Raw genomic sequence first — 13,618 nt, 5'->3', positions numbered from 1 at the left:
GGTCTTCAGTATACTCCATGGTATGTAAAGTCTTCAGTCCACCTTGTAGAGAGGGAGACCTTGCTGCCACACCTAATCCTCTTCTATCTTAAGGTAACTGATATCATGGAGGAGTGAGAGATATGCGGCATGGTACAAGTAAGTGGCTCTCACTGTAAGCCAGATGAATAATAAGCCAGATGAATTTATTTTCTGTTCTTTGAGTGTAGAAGTTGCTGCTGACAGCTCAATCAAACTCACTTCCACTGTCTTTGGTCTACCCAATGCCCTATATCAGGTGATAAGGCAATTATTCCCTATACTATCTACTTCAGCTTTGGGGATAACTTGATATCCCCAAATTCCTTTCCCACTGGGGCCATAGGCCTTGAACCCAGTGGTTGGGTGACTCAACCATCAATAATTCACATGGCAACACTTTATAAAGGACTCCATCTTTTTTTTTTTTTAACATCTTTATTGGCGTATAACTGCTTTACAATGGTGTGTTAGTTTCTGCTGTATAACAAAGTGAATCAGCTATATGTACACATATATCCCCATATTCCCTCCTTCTTGTGTCTCCCTCCCACCCCTCTATGTGGTCACAAAGCACCGAGCTGATCTCCCTGTGCTATGCGGCTGCTTCCCACTAGCCATCCATTTTACATTTGGTAGTGTATATATGTCCATGCCACTCTCTCACTTTGTCCCAGCTTACCCTTCCCGTCCCCCATCCTCAAGTCCATTCTCTACGTCTGCGTCTTTATTCCTGAAGGACTCTTTATCTATGGTATTAACTACCCCACTGTCATGATAATATCTCTTAAATTTATATTGGGTTTCATCTTAATGGGGGTAGGAGGATTTTTTATGCTCAGGGAAATTCCCCAGAGAGGGCCAAAGCTCCCTTAAATGAGTCAAAAACCACTGCAATAAAACTCTGAGATCTTTTATGGTTATCTTTGAATGTATCTAAAGTTGGCACGGTAGACGCCAGGAGAAGCTAAGATGAAGATTTAACAGTCCAGCTGTTGCCATCATCTTCCTAAACAAGCATTACAGAACACATTTCCTCATCTTCCAAGAGAACCAGCATACTCATAATTGGTTTGGTTTCTGCCATAGCACTAGAGAAATTTTCCTCCCTTCTCACTCAGCCTATGAGCTTATCTCTTTATTGTCTGAAAGGGAGTGAAACCTTCTGGCCACCTAGGGTGAATCTTAGCATTTGTTGTTGCAATGGGGTGACCACCAGATTGGCAAGGAATCCCCCTGCCTGAAGGGTATTAAGCAAAAAAGATACTATTGAGGAAACTACAATAGCTCTGAAACTATTTTCCAGTACTCAGCTGTAACAACTGACCTAATTCTTCCTCAGTAACAGGCAAAAAAGTAGAGGATGACTTATTGCCCAATAAGCCTTATAGTATGGTCAACACACTTGTGATTTATTCTCATGGTCTTCCTTCAAATCCTGTTAATTGGTCAATAACAACTTTATCCTTCCTTTCTAGAGAGTCACGTCTCTGTCAGCATCCCATCCTCATTGCTAAAACTGTTGTTATGGACTGAATGTTTCTGTCCCTCCAAAATTCAGGTGTTGAAATCCTAATCCCCAGTGTGATAGTGTTAGGAGGTGGGGTCTTTGGGAGGTAATTAGGTCAGTGTTTTTATGAAAGAGATATCAGAGAGTGGTCTCACTCTTTACACCATCTGAGGACACAGAGAAATGGCCATCCATGAACCAGGAAGTAGACCATTTTCAGACAAGGAATCTGCTGACCCCTTCACCCTAGACTTCCCAGGCTCCAGAACTATGAAAATAAATGTTTGTTGTTTAAATCACCCAGTTTATGATACTTTTGTTATAGTAGCACAAACTGTCAAGACTTCTGAAGGATCTGCGATGTTACCCTGCCTGCAAGCTAGCAAGTTTATGAACGCTTTCAGAAGACCCAAGATTCCTGGTTCAGGGCACAATAAGCAACATAAGCATCTATGAATTTCTGAATTTTCATCAGTTTTCTGATGAAAGGTCTCATGGGATTGTTCAGAAGAGCTCAGATGGATGCCTGCACACTTAGCGAGTTGCATTAAAGGAGAGGAATCTTGAGCTAAGAGAATCCCAATTTTTATAATGGGCAGCAAGCTTGCCCTTTTACCTGGAAGGAGACATCATTAAAGGCTGTTCCTTTTACAGATGTACTTACAAAGATAATCCGAAACAAAGTGCTGTTAGTGCTTCTTCTCACAAGCTGTGCAGAAATGAGAAGGTTCCATGAAGAAATGTTTCCCAATTATGGTACCTGGGTTTCAATGGAGCTAGCTTTCATTACTATGGAATTCAGACTTAGCAGTTTTTCATGCCAGAGCACTCTTAGTGCCTTATTTGTATGCTCTGCTCCTTTAATTATGTGAATTAAGTCCTCACAAACAGCACATTTCTATAAACAGTATGATAAGACTTGAGAGTGAATATTTTTTCTTAGGAGACTACATTCAAACAAGTTGACCTAGAAAGAAAGTGCTTAAGATGAGTATAAACAAATGTGTTTTAGTATCTCTTTGGGCTCACTTTCTTTTAGTGTGTCTTCACTTTCTAATTTTCCCTCAATGTCCAAATCTTTCATAAATCTACCTACTTTATTAGCATGTCAGTCATTGTGTTCTCTATATGTTTTATGCTTCTTTTACCACTTGGCCTTATAAAAATGCATCTCACTCGATTGCTTACTTATCTGTCGCCTCTAGTTTATACATTTATTTATTTATTTTTTGGCTGCGTTGGGTCTTCGTCGCTGCACGCAGTCTTTCTTTAGTTGTGGCGAGCAGGGGCTACTCTTTGTTGCGGTGCACGGGCTTCTCATCGCAGTGGCTTCTCGTTGCAGAGCATAGGCTCTAGGCATGCGGGCTTCAGTAGTTGTGGCTCGCGGGCTCTAGAACGCAGGCTCAGTAGTTGTGGTGTACGGGCTTAGTTGCTCCGTAGCATGTGGGATCTTCCCGGACCAGGGTTCAAACTCATGTCCCCTGCATTGGCAGGCAGATTCTTAACCAGTGCACCACCAGGGAAGTCCCCTGTCTCCTCTAGTCTAGAACCAGTTAAGAAAGAGACTTTATCTCCTTCATGTTCTTCTTTTGATACCAACAGTACTAAGTTCAGTGCTAGGCCTTGGTAGATGCTTAACAAATGTTATTTCATTTCAATTCACTTAAATTTAGCCTATAGTCTTCTGGTCAAAGTGAGAAGTAAATAGCTTATTTGGCTTACTTTTTAAATTACTTATAATGTTTTATTGTTTTCTCTCATATATCTTGAGATTGTGTGGTGTGTGTGTGTGTGTGTGTGTGTGTGTGTATGTGTGTGCATGCACACTTGTATCCTCTGTCAATAATTTCTTCCATGACATCAAACTAAACTGAATTGGAGGAAAAACATTTAAAAATACATGCTTTTAAAATATTAGTCTCTGGGCATCATCAGAAAATCTACAAACAACAAATGCTGGAGAGGGTGTGGAGAAAAGGGAACCCTCTTGCACTGTTGGTGGGAATGTAAATTGATACAGCCACTATGGAGAACAGTATGGACGTTCCTCAGAAAACTAAAAATAGAATTACCGTATGACCCAGCAATACCACTACTGGGCATATACCCAGAGAAAACCATAATTCAAAATGACACATGCACCCCAATGTTCATTGCAGCACTATTTACAATAGCCAGGTCATGGAAGCAACCTAAATGCCCATCGACAGACGAATGGATAAAGATGTGGCACATATATACAATGCAATATTAATCAGCCTTTAAAAGGAATGAAACTGGGTCATTTGTAGAGATGTGGATGGACCCAGAGACTGCCATACAGAGTGAAGTAAGTCAGAAAGAGAAAAACAAATATCGTATATTAACGCATGTATGTGGAACCTAGAGAAATGGTACAGATGAACCAGTTTGCAAGGCAGAAATAGAGACACAGATGTAGAGAACAAATGTATGGACACCAAGGGGGGAAAGTGGCGGGGGGGTGATGGTGGGATGAATTGGGAGATTGTGATTGACATATATACACTAATATGTATAAAATAGGTAACTAATAAGAACTTTCTTTATAAAAATAAATAAATAAAATTCAAATAAAAAAATAAAACAGAGAAGATCAGAAAAGAAAAACATATCAGTCTCATATTCAATTTCTTAGCATCTCTGATTATAATGAATAAAGCATTTCCTTATTGTTCACAGATGCTAAGCTTGGATTTTCATATTTATATTTGGATACACAATATCTTCTGAGAAAATACTCTGAAATTCAAAGTGAGAACATTTTCCCATTTTGAATATTTTTTTTAATATAATAAAGTACTTTGAATAATCCTAATTACCATGAATCACTTCGGTTAACATCTTCCATACTGATAAGTCTCAATTCAGCAATTTGGGATTTAAAATAAAGGTTCATAGTCTTTAAACATTTAAATTATATTATGCTGAGTCTCCACTCTGCTTGCTGGAAAAAACTACTTCTTCACTCCATGGAATCATCTCCAGTGATACGTTCAGGATTCCTGGTGGTAATTACACGGCCCAAGGGTTTAGTTATGAGTATTAGTTTTCGGTAGAAGGTAAAATCAAAAGTATTTAGGTAGAGGGATATTTTCTATTCATCTTTTCATCCTGCATCCAAATATTTGAGAAAATAACATGTGACACAGTGTAATAGATACTGAGAGTCTAAGAGTGAGCCAAAGCAATAAGAAATCTACCTCTTAAAGCTTAGTCTAGTCTAGTGGAGGAGTTATCCTTTAATCAAATAATCAAGCAAACAAAATAAAATTATAACTGTAAGTCTACAAGTAAGCAATTTTTGGAATTACAAAAGCACAAAATAGACTGATTTATCTGATTCGGAGGTATCAGGAAGGACTTTTCCAAGGAAGTAATTACTGAGCCATGAAGAAGAAATAGGAGTTTAAGATATGAAAAGGGGAAATAGAAGAGCATTCTATGCAGGAAGAAATGCATATACAAAAAGCACCACTGAAAGAGAGACCATGAGATATACAACTCCCTGATTATATATAGCAAGGGAATATGGCTGGAGGAGAAAGAGAAAAATTAATATAAACTCAAGCTGAAGAATGAGACCCAAGACCTTCCCCCTCCACAGAGTTTAACTATTGAGGCCTGAGAACAGAGGCCACCTGAGTCAACAAGACTTTCCTATTGGCTTTAAGAAACTCTTGTCCCAAAAAATAGGCTGTAAATCAATAAGTACTTCTCTGGTTCCTTTGGGAAATTCCTACAAACCAATCTGTCTGAATTAATCTGGGGAAATAGTTCCTTGAGCAGAAGAATACATTGCTCTCCTAGACAACCAGCTCACTTATCAGTTTACCTAAAACTTACTTCTACGCTGGGTTACCGAACCCTAAACTATTATTATGACACAAAATGTGCCTAATCCTAATAAGCTCCCTGCTTTGAAAGACTCTCCTTATACCACTTGAGTCCAGATTTCGAAACTTCACAAATATTCTCCCCTGGTCTTCTTCTTCTGAGACATTACTAAGACTCTGCCTAGGTGACATTTCCCCTTATTGCAGTATACACAATACATTCAATTTTGTTGAATCAACAGACAATTCTGCTGGTGTTTTTTAGCAGGAGTTAGAATATGTGGGGATTTGTAGGCCACAAGAAGTTTTCTATCCTCCCCTCGATTCTATACATATACAATATAATACCCTTGAAATATTTTAAGTGGGGGGATGGATAGTGGCACTGGGGTGAAAGTGTGATTAGAATTGTATTTTTAAATGACCACTCTGGCTTCAGTGTAGTAAACTGCTTGGAAAGAGCCAGCATGAATACTGGAAGTTCAGAGACATTTAGAATAATGGGGCTTAGAGATGATGCCAGCTTAGCCTAGGATGATGACAGTTGATAGGACAAGAAGTGGGTGGGTTCAAAGCATTAAATAGTCCTTAAAATTTGTAAGGTATAGTGATAGAGCAAATAGGAGGGGTAAGAGACAATATGGTACCAAAGATGGATCCCGGATTTCTAATTTACATAATCCTTATTATTTAGAAGCTTATTCTCCCCTATAAATTGCTAAAGATTATCATTTTTGAAACACTGATAATGAATCTCTCTCAGTCTAGCCCTCTTGGCCTAGTTAGTTTTAAACTGTGTGTCCACCTTTTTAGAAACTTGATGCCCAGACAACTTGATTTGTATTTATTCTCTTTTGGATGAAAATATCACAAGGATGGCCAACAAAAGAAGAATCAGGCAGATGCTCAAGGCACCCTGATACACATGACCTTGCATTGATAATTTCTGGACTTTATATAACCACATGTATGGCTCAGTCCTGATTTTTATTTATACAGCCCCTTGAGTTCAGAAATGCATAGAGTTATTTCTCCAAGCAATCTGGTAGATTCAGAGTGACTTGGCCCAAAGGCATCTCTGGTCCTGGACTGTATTATCAATAAAATATTCAATTTTTCAATATCATCAGTTATTTAGTTTATCATGTATTCCTTTTAACCCCATTCCTAAAGCCCTCCCTACATATTGTCAAACCCCTTAATGTGTAAGATATGTATCTTTGTAAATTCTCAGTACAGATTTTGTATTATATATATTATATATTAATACATATATTTTTATATATGTATATATACAAAATTTTTATTAACTGAACGGCATATTCAATTGCTATAATATTAAGATTTGTCCATCTTACTGTGTCTACATCTAGTTTGATGCTTCAAATGGCTGCTTAGAATTCTTTCCTGTATATTCACCATATTTTGCTTATCTATCTTTGCATTAATAGACACCTAAGCTGTCCCTACCACAAAGCACACTGAGATGAACATACTTGTATATGTCCCATAATGGAATAGTGTATGAATATACTGGGTTTTGTACAAAGAATAATTGCTATGTTGCTCTGTCTTAGATTTTGTGCAAGGTATAAGTGTGTGTATGTGTGTGTATGATGTATATGTATATGTATATATGCTGAATTTTACTAAGTACTGCAGATTGCTCTCTAAGAAGGCTGTACTAGTACGTTCTTGCATCAAATGCACATGCATCAGGAATTCTGTTTCCCCACATCTCTATAAACACTTGACAATGTTTAAACTTCAAAATATTGCAGACCTAGTGGGTGGGATATCCTTTGTGTCTGATTCCAGTGAACTTTCATATGTCCGCATATACTTATTATCCATTTGAGTATTATCTTATATAAATTATATGCTCATGTCTTGCCTATATTTCTATGGATTATTTATTTCTATTTATTGCAATAATTTCTTGTAAGTCTATATATTAGTGCTACTCAAATTTATAGAGTGTATCCTCTTCCAATCTGTCAGGTGAATCTTAACATCATCTATAATATTGAATCATAACATCATCTATAAAGCAAATTATGTTTATTCCTTAATTTAACTTTTTATTGAGATAATTGTAGATTCATATGTAGTAGTTAGAAATAATGCAAGGTAATCCAGTTTCCCCTAATGGTAACATCTTGTGAAACTATACTGCAAAATCACAGGTTATTAATATTTAAACAGTCAAGATACATAATAGTTCCTTTATCAAAAGGATCTCTTCTATTGTCCTTTTAGATCTACACTCATCCCCCAGTTCCTAATCCCTGGAGCCATTAATCTGCTTCCATTTCTATAATTTTGTCATTTCAAGAATGTTTTATAAATAGAATCAGTCTGTAACATTGTAGGATTGTTTTTTTTTTCCACTCAGCATAAAGGTCAGCAGGTTCATCCAAACTGTTGCTTGTATCAATAGTTCCATGCTATTTATTTCTGAGTAATATCCCTGGTATGAATGCACCACAGTTTGCTTAACCATTAAACTATTGAAGGACATCTGGGTTATTTCCAGTTTAAGCTGCTATAAAACAAATCTGCTATGAACATTTGTGCGCAGATTTCTGAGTAAACATAAATTTTCATTTCTTTAGGGTAAATGTTCAAGAGCGCAATTCCTGGGTTGCGTGGTAGTTACATGCTTAGTTTTATAAGATATTGACAATCTTTATTCAGAGAGATTGTACCATTTTATACTCCCACCTTCAATGTAAGATTAAAATATTTTCTCTACATCCTTGCCAGTATGTGGTCTTATTACTTTTTTAATTTTAGCTATTCTGGTAGTATAAGATATAGTAATATCTTATTGTGGCTTAGTATTTGCATTTCCTTAAGAGTTAATGAGGTTGAACCCTTTTTTTATGTATTTATTTTCCATCTGTAGATTCCTTTCAGCAATATGTGTTCATAATTCTTTCCCATTTTCTAATTGCATGTGTTTTTTTAACTACTGAGTTTTGAGAGTCCTTTGTATTGTATATTCTAGATATTAGTCCTTTGTCTAATATGAGATTTGCAAATATTTCCTCCCTGTTGGGAGGTTGTATTTTCATGCTCTTTACAAGATCTTTGACAGAGAAAAGAATTTTAATTTATCAATATTTCTTATTATGGATCATTTTCTTTGCCTAGCCTGGGATCCAAACAATTACCTCCTATGGTTTTTTTCTAAAATTTTTATATTTCTGCATTTTAAATTTAACTCTGGATCCATTCTGAGTAAATTTTTAGTATAAAAGTTGTGGTTTTGAGTCAAGTGGGTTTTGTTTTGTTTTGTTTTGTTTTGTTTTGTTTTGTTTTGTGGGATTGGGGGGTCTCTGGATGTCCAATTGTTCCAATACCATTTGTTGAAAAGCTATCTTTCCTCCACTGGTTTGCTTTTACACTTTTGACAAATATCAGTTGGATCCATTTACTTCAGGATTCTCTATTCTGCTTCAATGATCTATGTGTCTATACCTTACCAGTATTACACTGTCTTGTTTACTGTGCCTATATAGCAGGCCTCATATCAGGTAGAGTGATTCCTCCTATTATATTCCTCGAGAGTTTAAAGCTATTCTAGGGTCTGTATTTTTCCATATAAATTATAGAATAAACTTGCCTATGTCAACAAAAAATACCTTACTGTGGTTTTAATAGGAATTGCAATAAGCCTTTAAACCAATTTAGGAAGACATGACACGTGTACTAGGTTGAGTCTTCCAATATTTCTCTCCACTGTTCTGGTCTTCTTTGATTTCTTTAAATCACCATTAAAAATTATCATACAGATTCTGTGCATGTTTTGTTAAGTATATAACTATTTTTAGAGTGATTTTGTTATGTTTTAAATTTTGGTTTGAGTGTTCTTACATCCTACAAAATTGCTGAACTGACATCAGTTTAGAAGTTTTTTTTGGTTGTTGGATTTTGTTTTGTTTTGTTTTGGTAGATTCCTTAGGATTTTCTGTATAGACAATCATCTACAAGTATGGGCTGTTTTATATCTTTCTGATCTGTATTTCCTTTTTTCTTATTGCAACAGTTAGACCTTCTGTTACTAGGTTGGATAAGAGTGATGAGAACAAGTATCCGTGATTTGTACCAGATTTTAGAGGAAACACATTCGGTGTTTCACCATTATGATGTTAGTATCTTGTAGATGAACCATATCAATTTTAGCTGGCTCCCTTCATTCTTAACTTGGTGAGAGTTTATAACATTAATGAATATTGGATAATGGATATTAATAATTATGACAAATATTTATTCTGCATCCATTAACATGATCATAAAATTTTTCTTCATTAGCCTGTTAATTACATTGATTAATTTTTAAATGTTGAACCAGCTTTACATAATTGGAATAAATTTCACTTGATCATGTCTGTTGTTATTTTTATGTAATTCTGGATTTGATTTGTTAATATTTTGTCGAGGGATTTGTATCTAAGTTCATTAGCGACATCAATCTTGTTTGTTTTTTGTACCATTTTTATATGGTTTTGTATCAAGGTACTAATGGCCTTAGTAAATGAGTTGGGAAGTATCTATTTCTTCAACTATGTATCCACAATACCTAGAATAGCTCTGGATACTTAGAAAGCACTCAATAAATATTAGCCACTTTTTAATGCCTTGCAATCAAATAACTGTTTATATGGCTTTTCTAGATTTGTGCTACTGTGCAATAAAATTGGTATCGAGATATATCTTTGATAATTTAATAAATTTACTTATAGTTATACATACCAATAAGAGATAAATTGAAGTGCATGTGTGTCTAGAACCTTTATTTTTCCTAAGTATATATTTATGGATATTTATAATAGAACAAGCTAGTAATAGTTACTTTAGACTGGTGCTTTCCAATAGAGATGGATATAGTATAAGCTATGTCCCTTTTAGCATAAAGATGTGCTCTGAAAAAAATTCCTCTGCAGCAATTCTCAACTTCTCTCTCATTCAGTTTATTTGCACCCCAAGCTAAGGACCATGATTTTTAGTAAAATATTCTTGCATAGTTCGTCTCCTAAAAAAATAAGAATAAATGTAGAAGACATGTTCAGAGCTAATAAGCAAATGTGACTGCTTTTCTAGGATGTAGTTTTAGAAGAAAGCGAACTATTTTTGGATAAATCTAGATAATAATCTTTCAGGGAATTGTGGGGGAAATAACTAGTTGGTTTATGTTCTATCTAACAGAAGTTTTCCTTTTATAAACACATGTAAGCAGTGGATACTCTCCCAGGGACCATAAACAAACATTGTATAGATAGCTTTTGATAAATCTGACTTGTTTCTGATGGTCAGATTGCAAAGCCTTCCTTTTCTTTAACTCACTTGGTCACCTTTTATCACAAATGTAACCTTTATACTTTGTATGTGTGTGCACTGGGGAATAGACAGTTATGAATATTATTCTCTTTTCAGAGTTTTACTCAATTTTTTTGTTTTCCTTGCTGAGGTTCAGGTTTGTCATACCTTTCAAAAGATATTATTTAAGAGTAGAATCAAAAACTTTTAAAGCTATAGAATCATTATGTTGTACACCTGAAATTAATATAATACTATATGTCAATTATATCTCAAAAAATATTCTTTAAATTCCATCATATTATGTCACTTTTAGGATTTAGAGCCGGCCAGCGAAACTTGCAGTTTCAATTTGATTTCACAATTTTAAAATGCATCTCCCTAACACTGCCAACTTTAGCGTTCAGTTGTGCTAGCTATTAAGCTAGTTTTCTTTCCTTTTAACCTATCCTTCTATACAGTGATTTTTTTTTGATACGGGGGCTAGAGCTCTACAAACTACAGTCATGCCTTGTCAGCTGGCTTCCTGTTAGGCTCTGCCAGGGAGTTAAAGGGAGATTGCGAGGCTGGAAGAGTAAGAAGGAAATTGTTCCTTTCTCACTGATTTTTCAGACTTCCTGTTCCTCTCAATGGCACCCACCCTTGCTTCTTCAAGCCAGCTTTGGTGGGTTCGTTTCACTTGCAGCAGTTTGGAGTTTTTCCAATACTTGTACTTGTGACCTTTCAATGACACTGGCATGGAACCAGACAGCATCCCCTTCTCAGAAATCCAAGTCCCAGTCTCTTAGAGCCCCTCTTCTAAGCTCTGAGATATTAGTGTCAGACAAACTTCTTCCCCTGGGAGGTTGGCGTTCAGTTTAGGAAGACCTCTTCTCCAAACTTCAAAGGTTTGGTAATCCCAATCTCTTCCCTTTGTTCTCATAGTTCCAGGGATGATATCTGCTTCCTACAGTTGTTTCCAAAATAATGGCTTAGTTTCTCTTTTATTATGTTTCAATATTTCAGCAACTCATTAACCATTCTTTAAGCTAAGCTCTCTTTGCTAAAAGAGCTGGTACGGTTTACGTCTCTTGACTGGACTTTGACTGATACAGGGTCCTTTGGGATCCTCTGCTCCATCTTTTTGAATGTTACTGAATGTCTCTTTAAGATATTATAATAAACATCAATAATATATTTTTTTAAAACAGAGAAACTAAAGAACAGAGGGCATGCTTTTCTGAATTCCCACTCATTGGGATTTCAAGCAATCTTTATTGCATTTAGAATATGTAGATTATATCTATTTTAAGATTATGACCTAATGTAAACATCTCCTTTGCAATTTACTGCATTTGTTCTAAATTGATAATTATAAATAATGAAACCATCTTCTCACAGTAGCTATCTGAATTAAGTGGTATTTTATTATTTTACTCTATTTCACAGTGTAACTTTAATTTTAAAGTCCTTTGGGTCAGCACTCGAAAACTTATTCACATGTAGTTTGACCTGGTAAAAAGCAAAATCTAATTTCAAAGTTTATTTCTTTATTAAAACTAATTTGTTATAAATGCAGTTCATCTGAGGTATATATATATATATATATATATATATATATATATATATATATACACACACACACACACACACACACACACATATGTATTCCATTGTCTTTCTATTAACCTATATCTTTGCTCCTTGAGAGTGGACTAGTTATATTTCAGTATGTAGTAATATAATGGGACTAAAAAGTTAAAGTCAGAAGCATACAGACAAACAACAACAAAAAACTTTTGACACAAGAATTCGTAATCAAATAATTAATGTATTTAACGGAAACTGAAAGCTTATTTTGGACCAGCCAAAATAATAAAAGACTGTAGCACAAAATAATGACGAATAATGAAGTTCAAAAGGCCCAAAACTTCTCTCTACTAGAGAACTAAGTCTTTAGCTCTCTCAAAAACAACTATGTTTCAATAACATTGCTCTGGGTTAATGCATCAGTAATTTTCAATAAATAAACATCTATGTTCAGAGGATGTCCTCCACTGAGCAATGATAGTTCAACCGCTTATAAAAATATCTCCAGTACACTAAAAAATTAAATAGTTTTAAAAGTTTATTTATGAGTTGTTCTTCACCAATTCTGCTTGAAAGATACACATGTTTATGAAAACTTACAGCAATATCAAGTTGTAAGCTGAATCAATATATGAATTTCATTTCTCTTTGTGATAGTTCATTAAGCATCTATTAGAAAAAGTGAAACTCTGTATAATATTTTAAGACTTTCTTTATAATTGCCAGGGAATAAACATTTATAGTTTATATTAGTCAGATATCTCAAGTACACAATAAAGAACGCAACAGATAAAAGTATTCCCTAAAGATAATGACTATCAAAGTAATTGCTTTGACAATTCAATTATTGACTAATGGTTAGAATAGATAATGTTTAGCATGAGTCAAGAATACATAAAGTACATTCTCTTTGGAACAAGATTTTTCTCCTTCCATACCACATTCCTAATTTTATTTCTTAAGAACATGTTTCAGTTAATAGTGTGTCAACAAGACAAAAACAAGAGAATTTCCAAATCAAATTGGAAAATGAGGGAAGTATTTTTCCAGCTCATGTTATAAGAATATCCAATTGAGGTATACATCATTTGAAGATTTTAGAAGACTTGGTTAAGATTATAGGTTTAATAGCTTGACATATTTGAAATATACTGAAAATAGAGGAGCAGACAAAATGGCTCAGGAAGAAAGCATAGTGATGAGTAGAAGGAAACACATAAAATTTCAGGTAACACTAATATTTACAAGGTAGGAAGAGAAGGAAAATCAACAAAAGACAATGAAAAAAGGCAGTCAAGCGGGTATGAGAAGCACCTGAAGAGAGTGGTTAATTACACATAAATTG

General features: G+C 35.0%; 1 long non-coding RNA gene across 1 annotated transcript in view; it reads right to left on the bottom strand.

Moving 5' to 3' along the window:
* LOC309661038 overlaps positions 1 to 12,122 on the bottom strand; it is a 570,380-nt gene extending 558,258 nt beyond the window's left edge. The window contains exon 1 of the long non-coding RNA XR_014263818.1: positions 11,722 to 12,122. This is a non-coding gene — a long non-coding RNA (uncharacterized lncRNA). The remainder of the gene's footprint in view (positions 1 to 11,721) is intronic.
* Between the last annotated feature and the right edge of the window lie 1,496 nt (positions 12,123 to 13,618).

Source organism: Balaenoptera physalus (genome assembly GCF_965194825.1).
Source record: "Balaenoptera physalus genome assembly, chromosome: 5".
Taxonomy (NCBI): domain Eukaryota; kingdom Metazoa; phylum Chordata; class Mammalia; order Artiodactyla; family Balaenopteridae; genus Balaenoptera; species Balaenoptera physalus.
Note: the sequence above shows the minus strand (reverse complement) of the source record. Positions and strands in the feature narration are given on the sequence as shown.